This window comes from Eutrema salsugineum, unplaced genomic scaffold (assembly GCF_000478725.1).
Source record: "Eutrema salsugineum unplaced genomic scaffold, Eutsalg1_0 scaffold_15, whole genome shotgun sequence".
NCBI lineage: Eukaryota > Viridiplantae > Streptophyta > Magnoliopsida > Brassicales > Brassicaceae > Eutrema > Eutrema salsugineum.
Window position 1 is genome coordinate 4,633,927 of NW_006256867.1, and position 17,775 is coordinate 4,651,701.

The 17,775-nt window shown below is 40.8% G+C and overlaps 1 non-coding gene across 1 annotated transcript; it reads left to right on the forward strand.

Moving 5' to 3' along the window:
- The first annotated feature begins 5,560 nt into the window (after positions 1–5,560).
- On the forward strand, positions 5,561–5,667 carry LOC112088294. Its single transcript, XR_002900457.1, has one exon. It is a non-coding gene; the product is annotated as a small nucleolar RNA R71 (small nucleolar RNA).
- The last annotated feature ends 12,108 nt before the right edge of the window (positions 5,668–17,775 follow it).

Genomic DNA, 17,775 nt, shown 5'->3' on the forward strand with positions numbered 1-17,775 from the left:
AACTCAACTATAGGTAGGTTTCCACTCCTAAAGAAGAATTGCTCGTTTCACCCTTGTTCAGACAATCAATGAAAGCTTTCGCAACATATCATGTCAGATCGGCTTCTAAGTGGCCAGCAGAGAATCACACAGTAAAATCAAAGGCAAACGAAGAACATCTAGAAGATTATAAATCCTAAATTTACCGATTCATAAGCAAAGACACACAACATTCCCTTTGAAAAATCCCTTTAAACCGAACTGGGTAACTACTCAAACATATTGTAACAAAACATCATAGAGTATTGAAAGTTGCAGGAAATTAAAGAAAACAGGGAAGAAAAAGGAAGGGCAGAGTCGCAGATGGAGGCGCGATGATGCTCTCTTCGACGGCTCCTCCTTCAAAGGTGGCGGCTCCTAGGGTTTGTGAAGCACACGAACTCTCTCTCTCTCTCTCTCTCTAAGTCTAAATTTTCGGTCTCCCCCTTCTTTAGACTTAAAGAGGGTATTTATAGCTTCTGGAGTTGTCCTGGACACTTAGGGCTTCAAAAATAACGAAAAGAATTGATCTGGGCTTTAATTAAGTCGTCTGGAAAGTGAACGTTGTCTGGCCGCGGTCGTGATAGGTGTTGGCCGCGGTCCCGGCTCATGGCTCTCTTCTGGAACAGCATTTTCTGTCATTCTTGCATCGGGATAATCTGAAGATCTAACCGTTGGATTGTCTCTAAACCAAGTGCATCAGAAAGCTGGTTGGATCCTCTATGTTGTCTAAAATTTTGGGGGTGATCAGACGGTGAGAAGATCTTCATCACTTTCCATACTTCTGACGGTCTGCATTTATCCAAAATTGCTCATTTGTTCCAAATTGCATATTTTTGCCCATTATAAAGTCTTTTGAAACTCTAAAACATTGAAAACACTTTAAAAACCATTGAAAACAGAGTTAAAATACCTGCATAAGACATAATTATGATCCATAAAAGTGGTCAAAATACGGTGTTATCAGGATCTCTCTTTGAATGATCAAACTTTGGCAGAATGCTAAAGGTAAAAAGCAACCTATGCATACAAGGGCAAGAATTTATCTAACCCTAATACCTAAGATGCCTCTAACCCGAAGTCTCACACTTAAAATTCCCTCACATGAACCTCCACTTCTCTTCTCACTCATTTTTTCTCACTAGGGAATTCAACTTTCATTAAACAAACACTGGCTTTGGGATCTAAACTTTACACTTAGCTCTTTCTCACTTAGTACTATCTAGCCTCTTTTCTTATCTTTTTAGACATTTGAGCCCTTTTGGCTTCTTTTCTTTCTTTCTTTTCACTTAGAGGCTAGACTTTTCCTTTTAAACTCAAGAGCATTCTTTTCTTTGAATACCAGACCCCCATCCTTTTTCTTTTCTTTTCCATCTCCAAGCTATCATCACTCTCCACTTTTCCGTACATATCTCTTCTCTCACCCAAATGATTTCTCTCCTTTAAGCTCTTACCAACAAACCATTCCCCCACACTCAATCCTCCCCATGATCCATTAGTCCCTTAATGATGGAACTAAATATCATGAGAAATCGCCTTTGTCGCTCTAAACCTAACACTTTATGCTAAGTTTGATCCAAGGTGGCCTCTAAACACTCACAAACAGTATTGGCTTAAATGAAGGTTGGGTTTAGGGTGTGGAAACTGTTCCAAAGATGGGAATAAGCTATTTGACTAAGGAAGAGAGTGGTAAAAATTAAATGGGTTTCTAGCTCAAATATGTATGACTATCCACAAGTTCATTCACGCAAGCATCACATGATAATTTCAAATCAGGTTAAAAGTTCCACTTGCTAACGTTGAGTTCAATTCAAAGCTTGTTTCAACTAAGGCCTAAACAATGTTACACATTTCATCACTTGCAAGCATCAAAGAACTAATACTAGGGCAATGAATCAAACTCTTAAAATGATGCTCTCTCAAGGAAAAATCTATCATAACTCCCTATACATATGATGCAAACCTATAAGAAATGCAATCTAGTCTCAATCCTAAAATGTGAATGCAACTAAGTGAACATTTTTTTTGTATGAAAAATTTCAAAATTTTCAATTTTTTTTGGTTTTTATGCACTTAAATGCTATGCATGATCAAATGAGACTCAGGATGCAAAAGAGAAAATTAGAACATAGAAAACAAAGTTAGAAAACACTAAACCCCTCCCCCACACTTAAATTACACAATCCTCTGTGTAATAAAAGCATGAGAAAGAGGATAAACAAACATGAGAAAGAAAAACCAAGTAAAAGAAAAACTAGATGCTTGAATGCTATGTACAAGTTTGGAGTGTTACCAGATATGTTTGTGATGGAATGAAGGAGTGGAATTGTGCATCTTAGGAGGCTAAACACCACTGGAAGTGTTTTTGTTTTGATACTGCTCCTTGCACTGATCTGAATCTGCTTGAAGTGAGGGTTAAAGTCAGTTCTTGCACCTTTGTACCCATGCCTTGCCTTGGTGCCTCCCTTGGTCAGTTCTTCCTCCAAATCAATGCAACATCTTCTGGGTTTTTGCTCATCTTTCCAACCCTGCCTCGCCTTGGAACAACACAAGGCCTTGACCCGAGGTATCAGACATTTTTCTCGGCTTTAAAAGCATGCACGCCTCGAGTTGATTTTGGCCGAGGCATACATGTCGAAGCATTCATTTCTGGTTTTGATCCTTCTTTTTCCACCATGCCTTGACTTGTCCCAGCCCGAGGCAATCAAATCAAGGCACATTTGCATCATTTATCTTGTTCAGAACGTTGTGGCCTCAGTTTGTTCCATTTGCGGCCTCACCTCGAGGTTTTAAGTGTTTTCTATCGGATTTTGGCCTTGACATGATTTAACTTGAGGCATCTAACTCAAGGCACATAGGCACCTTCTCCCTTTGCTAAAAACAACTATGCATCAGTAGATTTGACCCGCGGCCACGAGGCGAGGCACACCTAAACACTTAGCATCCAACTTCATTTCTCACCCCCTAGTCACCATGCTTGAGATTGCCAGGCACAAACACCACCTTAGACCTGAGACAACTCAAAAAACCCATTAAAAACATTCTAAAAACACAAAATAATAGATTAAAAGACTATGTACAAGGATAATCTTGGGGTGTCTCCCAAGAGCACTTTGTTTTAAGCCATTAAGTTTGACTTTTCATACTCTTTTAAGGAGGTTGTGGTGGAGTAGAGATGCTCCTTGTCTTGTCCATGAACTCAAGTGTAAGGACCTTGTTCATCAGCTCTTGAACACAAGATGATCCTTTGTCTTTGAACTCTGGTGTGAGAATTTCCCTGGAGCAAATGGTCTTGATCCTCCATTGATTTGACCCTTGTAGTCCACAGCTCCACCATCAAACTTCCAAGGAGTGTGAGTTAAGACTTGAGAAGAAAACCCAAGAGTGAATGGTTTGGTGCTTGTTGGGCTCTTGTCTTGAGAGCTTAAGCCTTTTCCTAGTTGTTCCTAAGCTCTTTCTCACTTGGTGTAGGAGATAGAGATTCCAGGCAGGGTTCATCATCACTAAAGAAATCTCCTTCAAACTCGAGATCAGGTCTTATTAGGGATTCTTTCTTCTTCTTAACAGCTGGAAGAGGTTGAGCTTCTTCTATAGTTCCAAAACTCCCCACATACTTCATCTCATAGTCTTTGAACTCATCAATATCTTCAGATACAACTCCACAAAACCAGGCTTAAGAGGATAGAAAACTTCATCATCTACCTTTGTAAGCACCACTCTTTGATTATCAAAGTCAATCCTTGCTTCTGTGGTGTTCAGAAAAGGAGTTCCAAGCAAGAGAGGAAGCTCTTTGTGTTGATTGTGGATCTCAACTTTTCGGGGTCAATTCGGTAATTTGAGTTCGGAGAAAGTCTTATATTCAATTAATTGAGTTTGGGTTACAAGTATTTGAGTTCAGAGGTCTCTCGACAAACTGAGTACAATATTAGTGAGCTCTCAATTCCTCGGGAAAGAGTCCATCCCCTTCTACAGTAATCAAGCTCCCTATATATAGTGCATTAATGAGGAGGAAGCTTAGGGTTCTCTCCCTCTAATTTCCACCGCCTCTTGTTACTGGACCTGATTGCGGATGGGCCACGTCATCAGGCCGAGCCCACTTTGGTCGAGACCATTGTAAACCGGGTTCAATTGAGCCGTCTAAACCGGTCCAAACCGAGTTGCAGAGCATACCACTAACAGTCTTCTTCATCTTCATTACCTCAAAATCAGTTGGAACTATGCATTCACCAATCTTAATGGGTAATCTTCAAGGATTCCATATGGCTTCTTTAAGGATGAATCTCCAAAGGTAATTGACTTGGGGTGATGCTTTAGAGTCTTGATCCCTAGTCTCTCCATCATGTCTAAATACATTACACTGATGCTTGATCCAGAATCACATAAAGCATTATCCACTTTCAAACTTCCAAGCATGAGATGGAGAACTTTCCTGGATTACCTAGCTTGGGAATAGATTTGGGTTTCACCTTTGTTGAATCATTGCTAGAGACTCCACCTTTTGGCTTTACTTGAACCATTTCCTGTACCTTTCCTTCAGAATCTCAGAGGCATTCTTTTCCACAACAAAACTAGCTGTCTCCCCACCTTCTTGCTCAATGCTCTCATTGAGATCATAGAACAGGCTTTCAAATTCCTCTATGATGGCGTCCTCATCCTCATCAGTGAGGGATTTCTCAGTTGAGACCTTGCCATGAAGAAGATTCTCAATTTTTTGGACAGCAGCATGATTCTCATCATTTGAGAGGACTGCATTGCAGTATTCTCTTGGATTTGTAATTGATGTCCCTGGTAAGGATACTTGAGCTTGAAAAGTGGAGTGACCCTTGTTGTTCTCTAGAGTCTTGACTTTGGAAGCCAAGGTTGCAAGCTGAGTAATAAGATCAGAATAATAGCAATCCACCTTGTTGTGGATCTCAGCCATTCTCTTGTTGAAGTCCATGGCACCACTTGCTTGACCTTGGAGAATTTGCTGGAGCAGGTTCTGCACCTCTTTATCCTTATTCCCTGAGTGCTGTTGGAGACTTTGCTGTATGGGAGGGACAAAACCTTGTTGTTGAGTGTTTTGAGGATAGAAGTTCTGGGTTGGGGGATTCTTGTAGTAGTTAAACCTCTTTTGGTAACCTTGTTGGCCACCTACAAAGTTCTTCCTCTTGAACATTGTCCTGAAACACATAATTCACATCTCCAACAAAATTGACTGACTTATGGGAGACTCGATGTCTTTCCTTGTCCTTTCCTTGTCCTTTCCTCTTCAGCACTCAGTTAATTGACTAACATCAAGTCTCCAAGGAATTTATCTAGATTGTCATTGAGATACTTGATGTCTTTCCTTGTCCTTTCCTCTTCAGCACTCACATCGCTTCTTGAATTTCTGTCAAAGTCTGACCCATAAAGCTCATCACTCTGAGCTAGATTCTCCACAAGGGTCATTGCTTCAGTTAATTCTCTGGCCATGAAATTACCATTTGAAGCTGTGTCGAATAAGAGTCTGACCTTTGGTAAAACACCTCTATATAAGGTACTTAGCAACTGTGAATCTGAGAATCCATGGTGAGAGCATTGCATGGTATATCCTCTAAATCTTTCCCAAGCCTCACAAAAAGATTCATGGTTCTTCTTGATGAAACTTGAGATTTCATTTCTCAACCTTGCTGTTCTTGATGAAGAGAAGAACTTGGCTATAAATGCTCTTTTGCATTGCTCCCATGTTGTGACTGATACTTGAGGTAGAGATTTTTCCCATTGATGAGCTTTATCTCCTAGAGAAATAGTAAATACCCTCAACTTGATGCCATCCTCACTCACTCCATTCATCTTTGTTAAGTCACAAACTCTATCAAAGTTGTCAATATGATGCAATGGGTCTTCTACTGCCAAGCCATGGAATCTGTTTGATTGCATTTGCACCATGTTGATCAAGCCAGACTTGATCTCAAAATCGGTTTCAGGTGTTGGAGCTTGAATCCCATGTCTCTGACCCTGAGCATTGGCCTCATCACCAGCTCCCACAACTGTTCTTGGACGTGGTGGTGAAGGCTCTTTCTCATCTTGGTGGTTTTCATTACCACCATGAGCCTGTTGGCCTTGATCCATACCCAATCTCTCAATGTGCACAGCCCTTTCTCTTTCTCTTCTTGCTTGACTTCTGGTTTGCATGCACCTACAAGAAAGATAGATCTTGCACGGAGATCAGTAGAACAAAATAAATAAACAAATGACTTGATCTCAAGAAGATCCAAAGTTCTATGCTAGATTAAACTTTCCAATTGACAACGGCGCCAAATTGATAGTAAGAACTTTTAGGTTCAAACCCAATTACTCAAACTACTCATATCATTGTAGCATTTGAGGTATCAATCCAAATGGAGATGTCTAGGCACTAGAACTATGATGAATCAATTCTTAATCCAAGTCTAATTGAACAAGTTGGTAACAAGATGATCTAAAACATAAAACAAACAAGAAGGAAGTAATAATTAAGAACTAAGCAAGAGAAGCAAACAAAGACTCAAATTCAAAATAAGATAAAGCTAAACCTCTTATACAGAAAGATAAAGCAAGCATCACATGATCTCTATTTTCAATTAACTTAGAACTCAAAGCAAGATCATTTCTTTCTCAAGACAATGATCACAATATTAATCAGGCATTCAAACCTAACTCTCATTAGTGGTAATGATGATCAATATGCATTAATAAATAGTTCTAAAGTTTCTTTTATGTTTCAAACAAACATTTCCATGGCATTGAAAACATAAACTCTTAAGTTAGCTCATTCAGGCATTTCATCAAACACATTGTGGGTGGAGAAATGCCTTGTCTAAATCAAAGTGATTATCAAAGATCTAGCATTAGGAGCATCTAACTAAGGAAAGGAAATGAGAATCTAGAATCTAAACATCATAAATTAAACATCTAAGCACCCTAATCTACACACTTCAAAGCTTAAAAGAAAACTACTCACTAATCATGATGAACACACCATTTCTTTTGCAAGAGGTGATGTTAATCATGATTAGAAGTAAATACAATAAGGTAAGATGATAAGAAACAGCTTTATATTGATTAAAGCCCAAAGATATCTCTTAACAAATTCGTTTTTCACAAAAGGTGAAAAGAAAACAAAAGGTGATCAAAAGATGGTAAGGGTTTTCTCCCAAAAAATTGTTCATACTAAGTGACTGGACCGGGTTAGCTCAGGACAAACTGGATACTGACCCAGCTTTTTTGGGTCCTGAATGGTGTTCCTCGAGCTGATGTCCAAACCTCTAACCCGAGGCAATGAAATCTGGGTTAAGGCTTAAGATCATGTGTTGCCTCGGGTTGATTCTTCTCAAGGCCTATATGTCGAGGCAGGCTTGTTCTTGTTCTAGAAGGGTGAAGAAAGGAGGCCTCAAGGTAGAGTAGGTTGAGGCCTGATGTCGAGGTCTTGGACAGTTGCTTTGGAATCTTGAATCGCGTTAAAACCCATGTTGAGGCCTAAACTCGAGGTTTTAGGCATTTTGCTTTGAGATCTTGCCTCGAGTTCATAAGGTCGAGACTTTCATGTTGTGACATGTCTAAAGGATGTTTAGAAGCCATGCCTCAAGTTGAATTGAGTCGAAGCATTGTTGTCAAGGCATACAGACACTCTGAACACCAACAACTCCAATGGTGCTCAGAGTCCGGGAATACATGTCATTTTCCCGTTTGCGATATCTCCCAGCTCAGTGCTCCAAATAGGTAGATTCCAAGCGTTTCTTGAAAGTTTATTCAGTGCTCTCCAACTTTGATGAGAGGTTCAACTCGCCAGGGTCAGAAAGGCTTCCATCTGGGGTGATCTTTGAGGCACATTGAATTAATCTGGAAAATGGTTCCGAGACATGTCCTTTTCCCATTTGCGACATCTTTCATCTTACAGTTCCAATTCTCCTGAATCCAAGTGTTCTGGAATCGGCTGGAAAAATCTTCGTCTCAGGCGATTTCTGAATTGTATCGGCAAGCAGAGATTTTTGGCCGAGACACATGTACCGTGCGATACGTGTCTGGACCGATAAAAGCTGCCTGCAGTACAAAAACTTGCCGATAAACTTCTTTTTGCAAAATATTAATATTTTATTTAACGGAAAACAAAAACTTTTTATATACAGTATATTTTTTAATAGTTTTGAAAGAAAATTACATATTTTATTTATTCTTTATTATTTATAATGGAAATTTATATAATAACTTATAAAATAAACTTTTAAATCTTAACCAATTGTTATCAATCATAACTATTTTTATCGATTCTTTTAAATGCTTTCTTTTTAATCGCTTATTTTTACTGGGGAAAAGGGCCAAAACCTAGCTGGACTAAATTTCGTGAGCCAAAAAAAATTTGGACTAAAATACGGTGCCTAAAACTATCAAAATGTTTTAAATATTTGAATTACCTATCTGAACTTATAACATTGTGCTAAAACTTATCTTGACCATTGAACCGTTAGTCAACATTAACAGAATGCTGATGTAGCTGACATTTCACTATTTCGATGTGGCAACATACAAAACGACGACGTTTCCCGTAACAAAAATTGGTCATCGAAATCTAAAATATTTCCCTTCCTAGGCTTCGAACCGTGACGATAAACACCAAAACTCAGCGTGTTATCCACTGGAACCATGGAAATTTTTGTTATTTCTCACAAACATATCTATATATTATTAATATGTTATTTTATACGGAGAATGCTTCGTTTTCCATCTAAGTTTCGATGTAAAAAGCGGAGTTGCAACTCTTTATGGGGACTGTAACCTCCGAAATCTACATACCATTCTACAACCACATTCGAATAACTGAATATAAATATTTATTGAGTTTATTACATGAAATTCTAATGGGAGAGAGAAGAGAGATGTCTACATAAGAAGCAATATTAAGTGGCAGTGAGAGACTAAGTGTATCGCAGTGGTGATGCCACCTGTCTTCTTCTTCTTCAAACGGTTTTTTTTCTCTTCTCCCCGGAGAGAAATTGAGATGGGTTCATGATAACTAAGAGTTTTCAAGGCTCTTTGTAGAGGTTATCAATCCCCTGTCTTGTAGTACAAGGGGTTTATCAATCCAAATGTAGTGTTAGACACTAAACTATGTGATCAAGTTCTTAATTCAAGCAAACAAGAGTGGTTTTGATTATCTAAAGACAACTACAAACTTAAACAGGATTAAAGACTAATGAAATGATTAAACAAGAACTAAACAATGACAAATGGTGAGAATGTATGTATGATAATGAGAAAGGTCTTAGACATGATAGTGGATTAGGGTGCCTTCAGTGATAAACTAATGAGCTAATGAATCATATGATCAAGCAAACCATTCAACATAAACATCTTTAATTAAGTTAATCCTCTCATAAAGGTATTAACTCCTATGCTAAAACAGTTTCTAACCCAATCATCATCAGTGAAACATGAGTTAACAAGCATTAAGAATCAGTTTAATCTATCATTTAAGCATATAGACAATCATTCCCATGATGAATAACACTTAAACCTCTAACAACCTTGGTTCAGACATTTCATCAAACACTTTTGGTGCATGAAATGCCCAGAATCTAGACCACATATGATTTGTATGGATCTAGCATAGAGAACAAGTTGTAGAGAATGGAATATGCATGATCTAACCCCTAAGCTCACTAATCTACCACTTAAGCACCATAATCTACATATCTAAGACCTTAATATGGAGATTACTCACTAATCATGATCAACACACTAGATCCTTTGCAAGATGTGTTGTTAATCATGATTAGAAGTGTATAGATGAAGAGATAGATGATAGATTCAGAAGAAAACAGCTTTAAACACAAAGATCTCTTAAACTCTCTTGATTAAACACTCAATAATCGATATTTCTCTTTTTAGTTGAGTCTTTTTCACAAAAGAGGCAAGAGACAAAAGGAATAAAGCTTAGTTCCCTAGGAAAAAACCCTAAAAAGTATTTATATCTCTCTAAAAACGAACCGGGTCAGCCCGGAACAAACCGGGTCCTGACCCGGCTTTAATGGATAAAGTGGGAATCCTGTGGGTTGGTCCAGTGTCTCCCAGGTAGCATGCCCAAGTCGCAGTAGATGAAGAACTTGTCTTGTGAGACTTAAATCGCTTTGTCTTAGCCGCACGCCCGAGTAGGAGTGTTGTGCGAGTCTTGCTGCGGCTTAATTATCTTCTTCTTCAACTCGCAGGACCAAGGCGGTTTCTGGGGAATGTACAAACCGTGCGGGTTGGTCTCCATTACACTCAGGTCGTAGGCTCAAGTCGGAGTAGATTGCGAGTGATCGTGCGGCTTGGTTCCAGGCGCGGCCAACTCGCATGCCTAAGTCGCACGATTGTGGACTTAGCAATTTTCTTGCTCGGGAGCCTCAGACCTCATCCATTGATAGCTTACCCGCACTTCTCAACTCGCAGCATCAATTTTCAGGCATTCGTCTTCAGGCCTGCGAGTTAACCAAGTCGCAAGGCTTTCTCGCAGCATTCAGAGCAGCTTGGACCACTTTACAATCCGGAGAGTGTAACTTCTACGATACTTATCCGAATTGAGTGATTCTGGTTGCAGAGGATAGAGGACTCATATATCTCCAACTTTGGTGAAGGAAGATTTGATGCTTGGGAAGTGGAAGGCTTCCTGGAGATCTCATCTTTGCAGTGCATTTACACGATCAGAGAAAGGCGTCTAGACATGTGTCCATTCCGAAGACCGTATCTTCCTACTCATAGCTCCGAATTGAATGATCTTGGACGTTCTGGAAATAGGAATCAAATTTCTCTGATTCTTATGAAGTTCCCAGAAACTGAATCGGCCTGAAAGTGGGTCCAGAACAGCAGCGAGACAGAGGTTCCTTCCGACGAGCTTAACTTTCTGCTCACGCGTCCGAATGCCATGATTTCACTTGCTATGGAACCGTGATCCAATCCTCTCAACCTTCGATGAAGCACCCGACAACTGAATCGGACCGGAAGGTTCCCCGGACAGGCAATTTCGGAAACGTGTCTGCACCCGGAGATTTTGACCGAGAGATTCAATAGCCGGTACGCGTTTTGGCCGATAAAGTCTACCCGCGGTACGTGAAAATGGCCGATAAAAACCTTCCTGGTACGCGAAAATGGCCGATAACCTCCAAAAAACCAATTTCACCACTTTTCAAGCCTTGATCATCATTCCACTTCCTGGATTCATCTTTTCAGCTCCAAATAGCTCCAAATACACCTGATAAACACTCAAAACATGCAAAGACTCATTGGGACCTAATGCATCTCCTGAGTTCTAAAACAAACCCTAAGGACCTAAAATGCATGAAATAAAACATGATTTGGAATGAAATATGCAACCTAAATGATGCAGATTATGAACATATTAACTCCCCCACACTTGTCCTTTGCTTGTCCTCAAGCAAACAAGAACAAATGAGAGAGAGAGGTTGTGTGCATGGGAGTTCACATTTCCTTTTTGAGAGAAGTGATCACAATGAGAATTCAAGTTCATGCTCAATTATGCAATGCAAAGCCATACTCAGATATATATCAACTCAGCAAGGAATCTCCACAAGTTCTTCTCTCTCTCAACTCTTTCACATTCATTAAGCTTTTATCAGGTGAATCTCATGATGCAATGTTTAAACAAGCTGGCTTGGCTAGGGAGAGGCTATGAGATTAAAATGATCTCATTAGTGTTCAAGTGGGTTTAATGCAGCAAAGGGATCTCTCTATGAATGATCAAACTTTGGCAGAATGCTAAAGGTAAAACGCAACCTATGCATACAAGGGCAAAGACTCATCACACCCCACCCTCTACTCAAAGCTTTATCACTTGCTCACTCTCTCAAGAACCTCACTTTTCACACTTATCTTCCTCTCACTAGGGGACTTACTTTTCACTTTCACTCTCAAGTCTTGGAGTTCAAACTTTACACAGCTCTTTTTCTTTTGCAACCTCTAGCCTCTTTTTTTTTTTCTTTCTTTTCAAAACATTTGAGCACTTTGGCTTCTTTTCTTTTCCTTTTACTTAGAGGCTAGACTCTTTCTTTTCAACACTAGAGCTCACTTACTTTAACTCAAAACTCCAAGACTGATTTCTTTTTCTTTCATTCCCCTAGCTATTTCCACTTTCTCTTTTCCACCCATCTCACCTTTTTCCACTCACCAACATGTCTTTTCCCCCACACTTATTCCTCGCCAAAACTCTCAGTTCCTTGATGTTGGAACACAGCACTCAATGAGACCTGCCCTTGTTGCTCTAAACCTAACACTTTCTGCTAAGTTTGATCCAAGGTGGCCTTTCAATTCACACACAAACATTGGCTTGAAAGAAGGATGGGTTCAAGGTGAGGGAACTGATCCATGATGCGGATTCAGCTACTTGAGCTAAGGAAAAAGGGTGGTAAAAACAATGGTTCTAGCTCAAGTATGTATATCAGTATCCACAAGCTTTTTCAAACAATGTATCACAAGATATTTTCAAGTCAAGTTCAAGGTTCTCACTTAATTAGAGTTGAGTTCAATTCAAACTTGCTTCCCAGATTCAGATCATTTCAGACTTTGCAAGCACAGAAAAATATTCACAAGCATATTCAGTTCAAGTTCTCAAAGTGATGTACTCTCTAAAAAACCTATCATTACTCCTTGCAAGATGCAACCTACATGAACATGCAATCTAGACTCAATCCTAAAAATGAGAATGCAACTACATGATCATTTTTTTTTGTGAAAATTTTTCAGATTTTTCAATTTTTTGGGTTTTTATATGCACTTAGATGAGACTACATGAATATGCAACTAGAATGTGACTCAAGACTCAAAGTGTAAAATAAGAACAGAGAAAACATGATTAGTAAAAGATGAAACTCCTCCCCCACACTTAAATAACACAGTCCATTGTGTTATAAAAGCATGAGAAAGGAGTGAAAGCAAAGCAAACTAGTAAAAATGCAAAGAAAAAGAAAATCTACATGCATATGTACAAGGTTTGGAGTGTTACCTAGGAGCTGTGGAAGTCAGACCCCAATGAGTAAGAGGGGTTTGAAGTGTGACCGGATTGTGTCTCCCAAGAATGATGGCTTGCTTCATCAGACCCGTCGTCAAGATCCACCCAAGTTGTGCCATATGTGACCAGGGCTGTGCAGTTCATGGAACTCTCTCCAACTTCCTCTCTGTTCCTTGGTGAAACTGGTGCTGGAGACCCACCTTTGCAAGGGTTTTCAAGCTTCTTGATCCTCTTCTTCATCTCCTTGATTCACTTGGCCATCTTGTGGATGGTTTTGTCTTGGTACTTGCACCATTGTTGGAGAATACCAATCTTTTGTTGAGCTCTGAACCCTGAAGTGCCTGGTTCCTCCCAGTTATAATCATCAAAGTGGTATCTGTTTCCACCAAAACGTTTTTGAGGTGGAGGCAGATCAGCATCTTGAGCACCAGCAGCACTTGTGGTAGCATCTTCAGCGGTTGCTCTCTTTCCCTTGGAGGCTTCTTCTCTGCAAGCTTGCTTGTATGTGAGGATTGGTGGATCAGTTTGGACATTGTACAGCTCTTCTTTCAGCAAGAAGAAGTGAATGTTCCTCTTAACTTGGACTGTGGTGATGGAGGGATTGGGCAGGAGAGTTTGTTCTGGCTCACTGATGAGAGTCTTGAAGTTGTATACTACCTTGGTACCCACTCTTCCTTGAAGGAAACCGATCTTACACAAATGGGTTTCATTAATCAGGTCAAACCTTGCCTTGTTCTCCTTGAATCTGTACCCCTTGGCGTTCAAGATCTTTGTTACTACCCATCCATGGGTCAGCTTTGCATCTTGCTTTGTAGAACCCCACATGCACTTTTTGTAGAACATCAAAGACCTTGCTAATTGAGAGGCAAGGCAAAGTGGGTATTCATACCCTTCATAGGGTTCCCCATCTTCATGAGTTGGCATCAGCTGTTTCAGCCCCACACCAAGGAGCATCAGATCACCTTTGTGAACTCTTCCAACATCAATCTTGAAGTAGAAGCTGTGAGAGAGAATCTTGTGTACATATCTCAGAACTGGATTCCTTATCCAAGAGGACTTAGCTGTTCCAGCTGTGTACTTTCCAGAAGCAATTGATCTCCATAGAAGTTGAACTTCATCTTTTCTGAGATTGACCTGGTTGGAGAGAAGAGCATTTCTAGGTGTGGAAAACCCAAAAATCTCATTCAATTCTCTGAATGACACTGAATAGTCCTTCCCTTTCACAGTAAACTTCACATGTCCAAGCCCATCTCCTTGAATAATTCTTGAATCCCTTGGGTAGTAAATGAAAGCTTCAAAGGAAGCCAAGAACTCTTGAGACTCCTCCTCATAAGCGATCTCTCTCATCTCCAAAAGTGACTCAATACCCATGTTCCCAAGCAAAGTTTTGACATCTTCATAAATGCCAATCTTCTTCAGAAAGTCCAAATCAGGGAACCTCCCTTCCTGGATCTCTATCTGTTGAAACTTAGCCAGATAATCAAGTGTTTCTGGTTCAGTTTTCTTGAACCTCTTTGATCCCTCTTCAATGGTGCCTTGTGAACCACCAGCTGAGCTGCTTGAGTCACTTTCAGTCTGTTCACTCTCAGATACCACAGCCAACTGTTTCCCTTTCTTCTTGGAACCAGAAGCAACCACCAAAGCTTTTCCTTCATGCCTTGTCCTTTTTGGCGCTGGATCACATTTTCTTCGCTTTGTGGTATTCTTTGCTCCTTGACCTTTTTCTCTTGGCTGTGAAGACCCTGAGACCAAACCCTTGCCCTTGGATGCAGTGCCCTTCTTCTTGGCCAGAGAATTGGTTCTTTTAGTCATCTGCCTAGAGATTCTCAAAAACAATGTTAGTACAAGAACAAGCTTCACAAAATTCTCCAAAATTTTGAAAAACATTTGTTGCAAGAATCGATTTTAAAACCACATGAACAGGTTTCTCAAGCTAAGCATCAATCCAATAAGTTCATAGCAATGCAAAAACAAGAGTGCAAAGCAAGGACTCAGCAAGAAACTAATTCATTTCTTTTTTTAAAAAAAAATCGATTTTTCTCATGAATTTCTTGCAACAATTTTCAAAATTCAAGAACAAGGAATTACCAACAAAGTGCTCTGTTTTCCAAGACTATCTAGCACCCTAGCATTTATAAAAATAATCCCAAGGTCTAAAACAACCTATCAAAATCGATTCCACACCTTGAAGTTCAAAAATCACCATTGAAGAACATGGAAAAAGGTGAATTTTAACAGAATGAAATACCTTGGGATTAAGATGTAACGAGCTCAAAATGCAATCAGGATGATGTTAAAAACTCAAAAACGAGTTCAGAGCACTTTGAATCAACAAATTTGGTGGAGAAATGAGAGAGATATGATGAAAACAATGGAGAGAAATGAGAGAAAGAGTTGCAAACTCGGGTTTATGGTGGGGAAGAGAGAGTGTGGGACAGGGTCAAGCCTTTGGACTGTTGGTCAATAGATCTATTTTGACCAGTCAAGGCTTTGACCCGTCTTTTTCTCGTTGACCAGCCTCCTTTCTCTCCTTTGTGCGACCAGAAACCGTCGGGATCGGCGATCCGCATGACCGTCTCAGTGTAGAACCGGAAATGTTTTTGTGCTACCTGGGATCTGTGCCTACCCCGCGTGACTAAGTCGCAGGTTTTTGGACTTAAACACTTTGGCCTTTCTTTTCCTGCTGCGACCTGGTTTTCATGCTTCCCAGCAAGCACGCGCAACTTGGAGTAAAATGCGATCATACGTGCGGCCTAGTCTCTATGTTCCCAGGTCGCATGACTTGGTCGCAGGTTTTTGGACTTAAGATATCTCGGCCATTCCTCTTTTGCTGCGACCTAGTCTCCTTGCTCCCAGCCAGCACGCCCATCTCGCACACCTTCACACTTAGGCGTTTGGCTCTTCTTGATTTCGTGCGGCCTGGTCTCTATGATTCCCAGCCAGCACGCCCAACCCGGAGTGAATTGCGAGTGGATGTGCGGCTTAACTCCTTTGTTTCCAGGCCGCATTCCTTCCTCGCAGAGTTCAGCACTTAAACACATCGGCCAATCTTCTTATGCTGCGACCTGATTTCTCTTTTCCCAGCCAGCATTCCTAACCCGGAGTAAATTGCGAACATATGTGCGGTTTGGTTTCCATTCGTCCCAAGCCGCAGCTCCAGGTCGCAGGTTCTTTGACTTAAACACCTCGGCCACTCTTCTCATGCTGCGACCTAGCCTCCATGCTTCCCAGGTAGCAGGCCCAACTCGGAGTAATTTGCGAGTCTTCATGCGGCCTGGACTCCTCTCTTCTTACCCGCAACACCAGCTAGCACAACCTCGGACTTAGACATTTTGGACAGGTTCTGTTTGGTGCGGCCTTGTCTTCTTTCTCCCAGGTCGCACGCCCAACTCGGAGTAATTTGCGAATGGGTGTGCGGCCTAGCTTCCTCTCTTCTGACCCGCACTCCCAGGTCGCAGGGTTTGGGACTTAAACACTTCGGGCCTCTTCATGGTTTTGTGCGGCTCGGTCTTCTTACACCAGGTAGCACACCCAGGCCGGAGTAAATTGCGAGTCCTGCTGCGACCTGGGCTCTCCTTGCACCAAGCCGCACACCTAGGTAGCACTGAGGCGTTCTCCAAGTTTTTCAGGCCCTAAACACTTCTCTCAGCCCTCTCACATGCTCCATTCCATTCATCACTGAGCTATGTCTTCCGAAAATCACCTAGAACCTGAGACCAACTCACAAAACCCATCAAAAAGTTCTAAAACATAAAAGAAAAGAGAAGAAATCAAAAGAACTATGTACAAGGATAAGCTTGGGGTGTCTCCCAAGAGCACTTTGTTTAAAGTCTCTAAGTTTGACTTTGGAAACCTGTTTAGCAGGCTGGAGGTGGGTCAAGAAGGGAACTGATGTAGCTTCCTCCTTCCCTTGTGAAACTAAGTAATGCTTGATTCTTTGTCCATTTACCACAAATTCTTGACCATTCTTCCCTTCTAAGACAATAGCACCATATGGTCTCACTTCAAGAACTTTAAAAGGTCCAGACCATCTAGACTTAAGTTTTCCTGGAAACAACTTAAGTCTAGAGTTGAACAGCAACACCAAATCACCATCCTTGAACTCCCTTTTCAGAATCTTTTGGTCATGCAGAACCTTGGTCTTCTCCTTATAGATCTTTGAGCTCTCAAAAGCCTCAAGCCTAATCTCCTCAAGTTCATGGAGTTGCATGACCCTTTTCTCTTGAGCTGTCTTGATATCAAAGTTCAGCAACTTCACAGCCCACAAAGCCTTGTACTCCAACTCAACAGGAAGGTGGCAGCTCTTCCCATATAGCAGATTGAAAGGTGATGTCCCAATTGGAGTTTTAAAGGCAGTCCTGTAAGCCCACAATGCATCATCTAGCCTTTTACTCCAATCTTTTCTGCTTGAGCTAACAGTCCTCTCAAGAATGGCCTTGATCTGTCTATTAGATACCTCAACCTGGCCATTAGTTTGAGGATAATAAGGAGTAGCTACCTTGTGTTTCACTCCATGCTTTCTCAACAAACCCTCCAAAGTCTTGTTCACAAAATGAGATTCTCCATCAGAGATAACAACCCTTGGAACTCCAAATCTTGGGAAGATAATGCTCTTGAACAGCTTCACTACAACCTTGGAAATCATTGGTAGGGGAAGCAATGGCCTCAACCCATTTGGACACATAGTCCACAGCAACAAGTATATACTGATTCCCATAGGATATAATGAAGGACCCCATGAAGTCAATCCCCCAACA